Source organism: Seriola aureovittata, chromosome 4, assembly GCF_021018895.1.
Source record: "Seriola aureovittata isolate HTS-2021-v1 ecotype China chromosome 4, ASM2101889v1, whole genome shotgun sequence".
Classification (NCBI taxonomy): Eukaryota; Metazoa; Chordata; class Actinopteri; order Carangiformes; family Carangidae; genus Seriola; species Seriola aureovittata.
This window is the reverse complement of record NC_079367.1, coordinates 29,001,788-29,014,665: the sequence shown is the minus strand read 5'-3', so window position 1 is coordinate 29,014,665 and position 12,878 is coordinate 29,001,788. Positions and strand designations below refer to the sequence as shown.

General features: G+C 41.2%; 1 protein-coding gene across 3 annotated transcripts in view; it reads right to left on the bottom strand.

The window, feature by feature from the left end:
* The window catches only part of si:cabz01090165.1 (uncharacterized protein LOC100333421 homolog), a 411,304-nt gene that overhangs the window by 131,828 nt on the left and 266,598 nt on the right, over positions 1-12,878 (bottom strand). For all 3 annotated transcript variants that reach the window (XM_056373298.1, XM_056373299.1, XM_056373300.1), the window contains one exon: positions 4,218-4,307. The gene's annotated coding sequence lies outside the window, so the exon portion shown is untranslated. The remainder of the gene's footprint in view (positions 1-4,217; positions 4,308-12,878) is intronic.

Below are 12,878 nucleotides of genomic sequence, written 5' to 3'. Positions count from 1 at the left end.
ACTGTCTAAGAAATTCCGATTCAGAGTAGGAGGAGCGTAGATGTTTAGTAGAGTTATCAACCCACATTTCTGATTGTCAAAGCCTCTGTGTCTTTCTTTTCAAATAGTCTTTCAAAACTAATTTTGCTGGATATTAATATTACCACCCCCCCCTCCTGTGGCCGGCTGAACATGATGTTGAAAACTGATAGTTAAAGCCCAGTCTTTTTAATTTAGCATTCTCTGTTTCTTCGACTTTCTTTCTTTTCAGTCTGGATAACATTTTGTTTCTTAGGGCTGAACTGAGGGAACCACTCACATTATAGGTTACAATTATAAAAATAACACAAATATTGATAGTTTGTTCATGCTGATGTCTACTCAGCTGGCTAATAAAAATTCCCCGACCCTTACCCACATATTCCTAGTTATTGTCTACAAAATGCTTTTATGTCACATTTTGTCTGCTCGTTTCCCGCCGCGGTCCATTTGCATGTAGTTATTGTATATAGTACTGCTGGCTGGGGAGGCTCGGATGGTGCTTTGTCCTTTTAATATCTCGTAAAGCATTGACTTCTTGTCCCTACTTTTAGCTTAAAGCATCAGGAGCACGATTCCCTGTGCTGCCATTTCCTCGCTGGCTAACCCTGAAGTCCAGCCACTGTTAGTTTTCATTGCCTATAAAAAGCTTAGTTATTGCTGAGCAGCTGAGCTGATGCCCTGCTCTGCATTACAGCTGCTGCAGATACCCACACTATTGTCATTTCTGCTTTAAGAGGCAGAACAAATGCTTGTCCTTTGCTGGAAACAGATGTGTCCCATGCTCACCGGCAGAGTTAAATATATCAGTACACTGGAATATAACAGACAAGCGGGGCAGGAACAAAGCAACGGACAGGAAAGGCATGAGGATACCCGTGAACCCATATTCATGGATTGCACACAAGCCTGAACTTGGAGCCCAGCAAAGGACCCGAGTGAATCAAATCAGCTTTGAGGACATTACAGCTGTATTACACAAGACACTGAGATCACACAGCAAAACTTCAAACAGGCTGGACTCTCGCAATTTCTGCATAAAATATGTGGAGCTTCCTCTTCCTCTCACCATGTGTGCCCTGCTCAAACTGACTTGTATCAGTACTACAACACATCTCTAATTACCTATTACACTTACTGTCTCATGGCTTAAAGATAAAACATGTAACTTTTCCATATTGAAAAGTCTAAAAATGACTAGACCTATGTTAAATATTTTTTGAATTTAGAATTCTCAAACCGGACAAATCTGTGATTTTACACATGGTAACGGTCCGTTTGACTTGGTTGCCTGTAAATGGTGTCATATCCCCTGTATGCATGGGTTGGTGTTGTGTTTGTCTGACAGAAGCTCAACATTGACTTTTATCTAGTTGTAAGCCACATACACTTTTTACACCTTGGTGGTTTTCAGCTCTATATTTGAACCAGATGAAGGATTTTAGTCGTCGGACGTCTGGATCTGAAGTTATCAGAGAAACAAGCTGAGGAAATGTTAGACAGCTCAGCTCTGAGACGTCCTGTGTCTGCTGAACTGTCGATGAATCACTGATTATCAATGTGAAACTGCTGTAATTAGTGTTTCTACCGGTTTTTATCCCCTGGTTTGGAGAGGAGGCGACCTCTGTGGGTAATTCAGCTGCTGTTAAAAACCTCCTGAACGACTGGCTCATAAGTTATCAAAGAAACAGTTGAAACAAATGTGAGTGGCAGCCTCAGCTCCCAGCCCTTCCCTGACATCCCGTGTCTGCCATACAGTGTTGGCAAAACACTGACTGTCAAACCGCATTATTCAGTGTTTTTACTGGTAAAAATCACCTGCTCTGTTTGTTGTGGAGAGGAAGACACCTCTGTGGATAATTCAGCATGAGGTAAACACCTCCTGAACCACTGACACTGAAGGAATCCAAACCAGGGGTGTGTGTGTATTGTGTTATTAGTAAAGAAGTAGTATCACACAACAGAGTGCGGAACCTAAAAGCCAAAGTCGCCAAGAATTTATGTGATCCTGGGCAAGACAGGGTGATATAGAGACATATTGCCATAATTTCATGGCTCCAAACACATGTTATATTACTGTTTATGTTCAGCTCCATTTTCTGAAAAAAAAGACACCTTACTGTCCTACAAACACACACACACTCACCCACACACACACACACATACATACACACACACACACATACACACACACAAACCTATCAGAGACAGCTGGTGGCCAAAACATACACACTCTTGGTACACAGAGACAAAGCGAGAAAAGAGAGAGAGCGAGAGAGAGGGTCCACAACAGGGTGCAAAACAAAGTTCACCACTAACCTACTAACCTGTAGCAGGCTCAGAACATGACAATATGTTCTAGAGAAAGAGAAATTATGTGTGAGTGTGTGTGTGTGTGTGTGTGTGTGTGTGTGTGTGTGCATGCATTCCTTGGAGATGGCTGAAAACAGCTCTCCTGTTAGAGCTTGTTTTTATGAAGAGCATGGTGAAACACACTCACACAAAATATCCCTCATTATTCCTCACTGCTTTGTCAGTCAGTGAACATCACATTTACTGTGAAGCAGATTTAGCCCCTTTATTAGTGAAGCTGTTGACAGCCCACAGGTAAATACATAACAGTGTGTGTGTGTGTGTGTGTGTGTGTGTGTGTGTGTGTGTGTGTGTGTTTGTGTGTGAGGTGTCTGTTGTTAAAGATCCATTTTCCAACTCTGGCAGATTCAAATATTATCAAAGAGAGACGCAGGTATCAGACTACTGGATCTGAAATTACCACTGAGGATGAGAGAGAGAGAGAGAGAGAGACAGAGGGAGGGAGGGGGAGGCGGTTGTTCAGTTGGATCAATGTGCTGCTCCTGACCTCTCCTACATAGAGAGGTGAAGTCTTTGTTTTAAGCTGATGCCATTTGAACAAGGACTACAGCAACAGCTGGACAGAGTAGAACAAGACTAGTTATAAAGTGAGTAGATAAAAGAGTGAGAGAGAAATTTCATTTGTTCATCTCAAACTTCACTTCAGCTACAGAATGTGACTGCATGTTGCAAAGTGAGGGACACAGATCTCAGCAGCAGTTACTGTTTCAAACTTCTTCTGTTGTCATGACAACAGAAATAGAAAAACATTCCAATGAGGACAGCCTTATTGTGAATTTAGCTGTATTAAAATACTCTATATGTGAGCACAGAGAGGAGGACTGAAATCAGGAATCAGCAGATTTTACTAGACTGAAACCAGCTGACATTATACTGAAACCAGCTGACACTTGACTGAAACCAGCTGACATTAGACTGAAACCAGCTGACACTTGACTGAAACCAGCTGACATTAGACTGAAACCAGCTGACACTTGACTGAAACCAGCTGACATTAGACTGAAACCAGCTGACACTTGACTGAAACCAGTTGACACTTGACTGAAACCAGCTGACACTTGACTGAAACCAGCTGACATTAGACTAAAACCAGCTGACACTTGACTGAAACCAGCTGACACTTGACTGAAACCAGCTGACATTAGACTGAAACCAGCTGACACTTGACTGAAACCAGCTGACATTAGACTGAAACCAGCTGACACTTGACTGAAACCAGTTGACACTTGACTGAAACCAGCTGACACTTGACTGAAACCAGCTGACATTAGACTAAAACCAGCTGACACTTGACTGAAACCAGCTGACACTTGACTGAAACCAGCTGACATTAGACTGAAACCAGCTGACACTTGACTGAAACCAGCTGACATTAGACTGAATGATAATAATATGATCCACAAGTTTTCAACTACATCCTAAATTTTACACATTGACCATACATGGTCCAGACAGATACCAGATTTTAGCCTGATCTTGTTTCTCTTCAACTTCTCATTATTGAATTGTATGATCCTTGATGCTTTGGCAAGACTTTTCACCTGACATTGAAGCTGAATTAAGAGAGAGGAAAAGAGGGAGAGAGAGAGAGTGATTTCATCTAGTTTGAATATTAGCAGCAAAAGTTAACTGAGCTAACCAACAGAATTTGTGTTCTCAAACATTTTCCAACACTTGAGTCTCATCAAAACCATCTGTTTAGACCTTTGAATCATCATCACACTCTGGTGACTGAGTGGTTTTGTTTCGATTTTACACTAAACCTAATCACGTTCTGGTCAGGCTGACCCAGCAAACAGCTGTTACTCCATATGAAACAGACCTACCTGATTTAGAGGGTCTCAGTACTTCGTGATCAAGGGGAGCGCGTCAGGATCAAGTCCAGCTGTGATGTGATGGATTTGATCTGCAACAACCTGAAAAAAGAAGAGGGATTTTTCAATATGAAATCTGATTTGAATAGTTGTGAGTCAGGATATTTACAATTGTGCTCTCTCATTAAAATGACAGTCAACCAACATAAAAGTACATTTTGACTAGTAAACATCTCTGTAAATTGAATTAGTGTAAATATTACCCAAATAAACAAACAACCACATTTCAGTTCAGTTCAATTACAAGGAGCCCAGGAGGCCATCACTACCACTAGTTTTTAGTCGTGACATTTAATTACAGTTTTCACATCCATATGTTGAAATCGCACAAAGCAGTGACACAAGCTGGGATGGAGGTTCAGGTCGCCACGGGGACAGTCCCAGCAGTGGGAGGCCAGAATCATTCAGGAAATAACAAAAAAAAACAAAACTTAAAAAAAAAAACAAGAACAGTGGGTGATGATCACAGAAACACAATACAAGCACAACATGATATAAAGATCATATTTCTCGCCGTCCAACCTGAATCAGACATCATCCCTTGTCTTCACCAACTTCAACAGCAGCTGTGTGTGTGTGATAAACTGATTACTGATATCGATGATGCTGCACAGAGAGGATGTTGATGTTTCAGTTTTAAATGGGTGAGTCGGGGATGGTCGGGTGTCAGCACCGGAGGAAGCCCTTTGTGTTGCAGAGGCCAATATGTCTGGTTAATGAGACTATGGTTCAGACCCGGACAGCACGGCCTTGTGAGAAGATGCTGCTGCAGCTCTAGTCTTATTAAGATGAGAGGAGCGATAAGTGGACGGGAGGGAGGCAGTGCAGCCGTTCTCTGTCTGTTGTCTGACACTCTGGTACATTCAGCTGTGAATGGGCTTTGGGAGTTTTTGTCTAGAGTGGGAGATGGTGGAGGTTTAGTTCTGTGATTGGTAACTAGATGACACACAGTATTTGTGCTACATCTTATTCTGTTTTTTTATGTCATCTTCAGCAAATGAAATGAATGTCAGTGCTCATTTAACAGAGTTTCACATTTCCATCATCTCTCTCTATAGCTATAGGAAGTGCCATTCTTACATTCTTACAAGTGCTGTTGTTACCAGTTGAAACATTGGTTGTACTTTTTATTTTCAGTATACAGGCTTTCAGATAGAACGTGGCAACGGCACCACATGCACTCCATAACCCATCATTATCTACTAACTTGCGCCTTGCCACGACCGTTTGTTGCTGCCAATAGAAAGTAAATGGAAAGTACAACTGGAACAGGTTGCTGTGGAAACAGAGGCCCTTCCCCAGGTTGCTCTCTGTACCTGAGGACACCCACAGCCTCTTCTTTGCCGCTCTCCTTCTTTTTGTTATAAGCGAGGCTGGCGCTAACACTTGTTTCTGAGGACTGGAAAGATACATCTTTGTTCCTGGCAATGATAAACTCTAAAAACAGCGAGGACTTCACAGTGACGTGTCCCGCTAGAAATGAGAAGTTTTCTCTGTGACCCCCTGAACAGTGCGCTGACCCAAATCACATCCTGTCTGAAAACCCCATTAGGTCTTTAAGCATTTTCTCTGGGAGTGGAGGGGTCTGTAACCCGTGTAGTCTGAACAGTCACAGCCATCCACCCCATAGAGCAGAGTGGCTCTGTGATTGGTGAGGTCACTTTGTTGGTCAGTAGCCTCACAAGGTGTGTTTCCGCTAATCTGCTCAATGCGCAATTTGAAATAGCAAACTTAAAAAACAAGTAATGGAAACACTTGAATTTTGGAAAAACTCTCAAATGTTGCAAAAAAAAATGTAGCTGCTTACATGAGGTGGTTTACAGACCGAGCAATATTTCAGAGATGGAAACACTTTTCGAATACAAGTTGTGGCACCTGACACCCATGCCCCAGGAAGTCACATGCTGGAAATCTATTGTCATGTTTAATTGGAATGATATCGTGAGAGGAGAAAACCCAGTCACAACTATGTTTTGTTGACTTTTTTTTTTTTTTTTTTAAATGCTTCTATTTTGCATAAACCTGCGGTGGAACGTACACCGTAGGAATTTCAAAGAAACTGGAGAAGATCAGCTGGATAAAAAAACTGAAAAACTCCAGAAGTGGCTGAGAAGCATAAAGAAGCATATATACTGGGCCGCAGCATCTTCAACCACCGGGCCAGAGAGTGGCAGATTGGACCTCGAACCTCAACCATGTCCAAGACATCTTTTCCCCCAGTGTCAACATCCACCGCACCAGACAAGGGACAAGAATCGATGGCTTTCAGCGGGTGTGTTATTAGTAAACAGACTAAAACCTCATCACATGACTCCTGTTATTATAGTTAGTGATCAGGAATATTGTTTAAAGGTAACCACATCTAGTGATTCAGTAACTTGTAGTAACTGTCATTAATAATTATTACTGTACTGTATTTTAAAATATATTTTTTATTGTTTTTAGCATCTCCTGCCTTCTACAAGCCGGAGAAGGTGCTGACGAACAAAAGGACTCTGAAGGATGTCGCGAAACTGAGCCCCCACCATCAGACTTCACCTGTGGAGGCTTTCCACAGCGTCATCCTTCATTTTGCCCCGAAGAATGTTGTCTTCCCATTTCTTGGAATGCTGAGCAGGTAAATGAAGCTGTGGTTACTTAGAACTTGTGAGAGTGTGTAGGCTAAGGTTTCTGTCAATATGATTTTCTCTTTACTGTACCTCCAGACTCTACCTGGCTGCCATGTACTACAATGAAAATGCTGACTGAGCACAAGCCCAAACAAAAGAAGGTGAACCACTGTTCAAGGTCGACTTTCCAAAGGCCATGAAGGGAGAATGCAGAGCTACACCAGTTAAGACTGAGCCGACATTCTATAAGTGTTATATTATTTTGTTTTTCAACCAAAAAATGTTTTGTACACATTGTATTAAGTATTGCACGTACATATTATAACGGTTACAACGACAACAAAACACAGTAAAGAAAAAGCAACCTTATAAAAATAATAAATTAGATGAAGTGACTAATGTCAGGAGGTAACAAAAAAAAATTAAAATGTAAACAAAATCTTTTGTGTTTTATCAAACCTCAGTCTTGTTTAATATGTCATATTTTGAGAATTTCTTCTCTAAAAATGCACTGGTCATTTGTTCAGACAGCTGAAAACGACCTAAAGACCTTGGTACGTTCCTTGTCCCCTGAAAAAGTGAATTTGTTTTAAAATGTTTGTTTCATTTCCTAAACTTGATAAAAAAGAATATTAGTCTGTCTTCGTCTTTCTGAAAGGAACTGACATGAAGGTGCTCACACTATAGAAGCATTTTGCTGTTGAGAGGACCTGTTGAATATTTCAGTGGAATATCTGATCTAAGAACTACATTAATATTTTCCACAGATGTTTCTGTGTGATACACTAATCCATAGGATGGGAGTTGATATGTTTACCTACACTCAGAAATTTCAGCCGTTGAACTTGTTTGTATATGTGCATGTGAGAGTGTGTGTTTCACTTGTGATGAAGAAGCTACAGTGTGTTTATCTCTGGTGTTAATGTAACTGCAGCTCAGCCTCCACCCCTATTGAACAAACCATAGCTCCATGTGTGCTGGTCTGTGTGTGTGTGTGTGTGTGTGTGTGTGTGTGTCTGTGTAGACTGTCATCTCTTGAGAACTTCTTCCCTCTCTTTCTTAAGATCACTGGACACTGGACACTTTCCACATAGGATTTCCTTTGGAGCCCAGACTTATCAAAACGTAAGACTTGGATCTTTGGTATATTGTAGGACTGAATTTGGGATGTAATGTCTGTTATTAAATATTTCATTTTGTATAAGGTAGATGTCCATGTGTTGTTTGATTATAAAGCAGGTCTAGGTTCTATATTAATACCGTGAAAAGTATCAAAGCGCTCAGTCCACAGAGAGATGCACACAGCCTGTATTCAGAAACTGAGCCTTAAAACCAGCGTTGTGATGTCACAACAAAGCAGTCTCCGACCCCAGCTACACCCCAAGCCCCGCCCACCTGGCCCAACAATCCAACCTTGCAGGATTTGATTTCTCTGAGTGTTTACCTGAAATCTCCTATATTTTTTATTGGATCACTCAGAAAACAGTCAGCCAATCAGAAGAGAGGCTCAGAGCCTCCTCTCTTCTGATTGGCTCGCCGACCTTTTGTTACTAGAGCTCCAGAGAGAAGATGAGAGAGGAGGTGTGAAACTACAATGAGATGGTTTTTGGTTCTTAAAATCACAAATATATCTTCTTATGGATCAACACTTCAAATAAAACACAGAAGAAGAGGAAAATATGGTCTTTCAAAAACACCTTCTCTGATTTCACTATCATTCAGTAGCTGCTACACAACAGTTTGAATTGTAGCAGGAGCTTTGTGTTGTACTGCTTAGCAGATTCATGTTTTAGTGATGGTATAGTGGTATAGTGTAATAATGTAGTTTAGTAAAGCACTTTATAATCTGAAAACAGCCATTACTATGATGATGATGATTATTATTGTCACATAAATTTTCCTACACGAGATTTGTTCACTGCTGCAAATGGCTCCACAAATAAGCCTTTGCTTCTGAGGGACTGCTTAAACTTTTTTGTTTGTGTCTCTTCACTGCACCTGTGGGAAATATTTAGACACAATATAAAGTCATTCATATTTTAGCTTATTATCAACAAGAAAAAGGAAAAAAAAAAACAACAACAAAGGAGAAGAAGATATGCAGCATGTATCATTAATGGCGACTTCCTCAGTGTTTAGCAGCTGCGAAACACCCTGTGTAAATATCATAATGTTCAAAAAAGAGCGGCTTTGAGCAAAAGATTTAGAGATGAATAAATATAAAAGATGATAAAACATTGATGATGTTTTGACAGATTTCTGTGGCTGTGGTCAAAAATGGACCTTCATCAGAGGTGGGTGAGTTTTCTGATCAAAATGGGATCTCACTTCAGTTTTCAGTCGGGCTCACGTGTTCTCTGTCTCTCCCTCAGGGCAAGGTACAAGTCCAAAGTTCTGATTTTCACTTTATCTTATTCTGTGCCTCCTTTTACTCGTTTGGTTTCATTCCAGAGAAGTTTCTGTCTGTGGGATTTGACCAATGAGCCTTCCCTCTTTGCTGTATTAAGACATTTTTTTCTGTCCTCACCGCTCTGTTCATCTTCTTTTGTTCTGATCTGTCCATCCATGTCCTTCAACTCTCAGCCGTAATCCTCCAGGGGACGGGGGATAAAGAGGAGGAAAGAGGGCAGTGACACTGATTTTCGGATTCCATCCCAGTCTGATGTGGATTTGTCTCTGATTTATTCATCTGTCGGGTCTGATTGTGACTCTTTCTAATCTGAACTTACCAAACAAGTTTTCTTATAAGACCTGTCACACTTGTTATTAGCCACATCAGCCCCTTGAGTGGAATCACTCCCCAAATCTCTGTTTTCCTGCCAAATCTGCTGCTGCAGGTCGAACATTGAGCTACAGCCAAACTTTAACAGCCAGTTTACCGGTGGACTTTCACATCCTGGTCATTAGTGAGCAGTTTAACAGGTTGCAGCCAAATCAGCCTCAGTTCATGTCTGGTTTTGTTTAAATCCTAATCACACCTGTGGGTGTTACAGGTGACACAATACCTGCACTCACTTGCGGCCAATCACAGTTAATCAACAATATGTAATCTACAGTCACCATTGTTTGAGGGCTTGTTCGACTCAATGGGAAGCAATGAAGCTATGTAGTCTATATTGTTCAGTTTTTTTTTTCATCATGCACTTCGATAAAAATAGTTGAAATGTCAAGAATTAAGTCGAAATGTCGAGAATAAAGTCAACTCCCCCTGTGGTTTTCCATGCCTCTGTCAGCACGCAGTCACGCAATGGATGTGATGAAGTAGTCTGCTATTACTTTGGAGTGGTTTGTTCTGTAGGCCTCCATCCGCGGTACAATCTCTGCAATTTCGGCACAATCTCTTCAAAATCCTACAAGGACAACTGCACTGTGTTTATGAGCCAAAAGAGAAAGAATTTCTTTGTTGCTAAAGCCGATTCTGAAGTCCAATTTCATCAGTTCATCTATACAAGGCATGTAGAGGCAGTCATACATACTGTCTCAAAAGGTCGACTTTAATTTCGAAATTTCAAATTTATTCTCGAAAGGCGAAATTAAAATAAAAATCCTCCTCTTCTGACTCTATTCGACTTTATTCTCCACATTTCGAGATTTTTTTTCAAAGTGCATGATAAAAAAAAAAAATCTTCCTCCTCTCATTTTTTTACTCATCCATGGCCCTCAAAGGCAGGGGGCTGTGGTGCTAATGTCGCACCATTAGAGCCCCCACACCTTTAAAATCACCCCTCCACCTCTGCACAGGCAGAGAAGAGAGCAGGGAGTCAGGAAATGATTTCTGTTTTTTTCTTAGCAGTGGAATAAACAAACAGAGGTGAGACTGACAAATATCCCAAAGTTATGAATAAAACAAGATGGTGAACACAAACAAAGTCTGTGCCCTGTCATATGCAAGGTTGAAGGAGAGGGAAACTGTGGGAGAGGAGGGCAAGGGATGAAGGAGAAGAAAGAAGAGGCAGGCAGCTGAGGAAGCGAGGAAGGCTAGAGGAGAGAATGAGAAAAACCGACATAGAAAATGAGAAAAGTGTGAGGGATGGATGGATGTTTAGATGGTTAGTCTGCAGAAGAAGCTGTCCTTCAATCAAGGATGCAGCCATAATGGAGATGACAGTGGAAAGGCTAAGCGCTGAACAGAAGTATAAAAGAGAAACAGAGAGGAATCCTGGCTCAGGTTGGTCTGACATCAAAATGATTGCAGGCAGCAAAGCAAGAACAGAAGCAACATTACTATGGATTGCTTCAGGTCAGATGATGAATTTGCCAAGGAATTCTATCAGCGATATAATCAGTTTGACTTCAGAGAAGAATTTGAGGAACTTAAAGACAATCAGCTCTTTGTCCTGGAGCAAAGAAAAATTGAAAAGTTCTTTGTTTCTCCACAGATAAACAGGAGCTATTGTTTAATGTTGTGCAAGGTAATTAAGTTCTATCTTTTATGATATCTTCAACATGTCTCTGAAACTACAGAGTGTACCTAACCCGTGGAATCTGATCTCCCGACAGCTTTTAATGACTTCAGGCCGGTCGCCCTCGCTTCCCTCGAAATGAAAACTTTTAAAAAGCGTGTGAGGACAGACCTTGAAAAGGGAAAGCGATCATGCACTTGACCCTATGCAATTTGCCTATTGGGCACAGAGAGGAGTTGAAGATGCAACAATCACCCTGCTTAACCTTTTGTTTAAACATCTAGAGTGGAAAAAACACATGCGATGAAAGTGAATATCAGTTTATCAGATTCATTAAGTTCTTATAGTGGCTCACCCCCAGGCTGTGCTCTCTCTGCCTTACTTTATATTCTGTATGCAAATGTGCTAACGTTAGCATGAGAACAGGACCATACTGACATTTGCAGATGATTGAGCCATGGCTCAGTCACTGATGTTTTTGTCACTGATGAGTCTTTCTTTGGGCTGGGTCATAAGTCAAGAGACATGATTATAGATTTCAGAGCTGATGCTTCAACCTATGAGACTGTGATCATTAAAAACTTAGTTTGAGACAGTCGTAGACTCTAGACTGACCTTTGATAGGAACTGTGAGGCAGCATTTTGTCTTTTTGGCTGGACTGTAACAGCAGGGCCAGCCCTATAATCTAGAGTGTCGCTGACTGACTGACTGACTGACTGACTGACTGACTGAATGATGATATTTCCACCACTGGTCAGTGGAGTGCCGAGCTGCAGTCTACCAAGCCGCTCTGGTTTCCCGACTGTGGAAGAGGAGGAGTGCTTCCAATACACTGAGTCTCACCTCCATTACAGCAAATAAACTACTTTCAATCCATGTGTCATTATTACTGAAGGAGGCGGAGGACCTAGTCTTGTTTACATTGATCAAACCATGATGACCGTCTGTTATTGAATCTTGCCTTGTGTCATGGTTTGGTAACCTCTCTCTGAAAAATGAAGACTCTCTAAACCAAACTATCAAGTGTCAACTCAAGCTATCAGTTCTTTCCTCCTCACAGCTGCAGCATGAGGTGAACTCTGTTCTCTGTCCGATACAAAGTGATATCCAGTTCCCACGCTGCGGCTGTCATATTGTGAACAAAACCATACAGAAATGCTTTTGTACTTGCAGCCAGTGCATTACTAAACAAAGCTAGAACAAGATGATGCACTCCAACCATGTATGGCACTTTAAGCTTGTAAGTGAGCGGGTGAGTGTGTGTGTGTGTGTGGAAGCACTTTGTCATGACCTTCTCAGGAGCTTTTATACTCTGATACTATGTTTGTTACTATGATGATTCTTGTTTTAATGTATTTTGAATCTGTGTCGCCGTCTGCAGATTCACATAGGTGATGATTGCATGGACTGATGGATAGATAGACTGATGGATACAGGTTTGATCGATGTTAATCAATGGATGTGCCGAATGGATGGACATAGATCAAATCACAAAGAGACTCATCTGCTCCGTTTGTCTCACTGTTGACGTGAACACAGATGGAACGAGGAACTATTTAAAAGAGAGAGAGAGAGAAACTTTAGAATAAAAAGTTCTCAG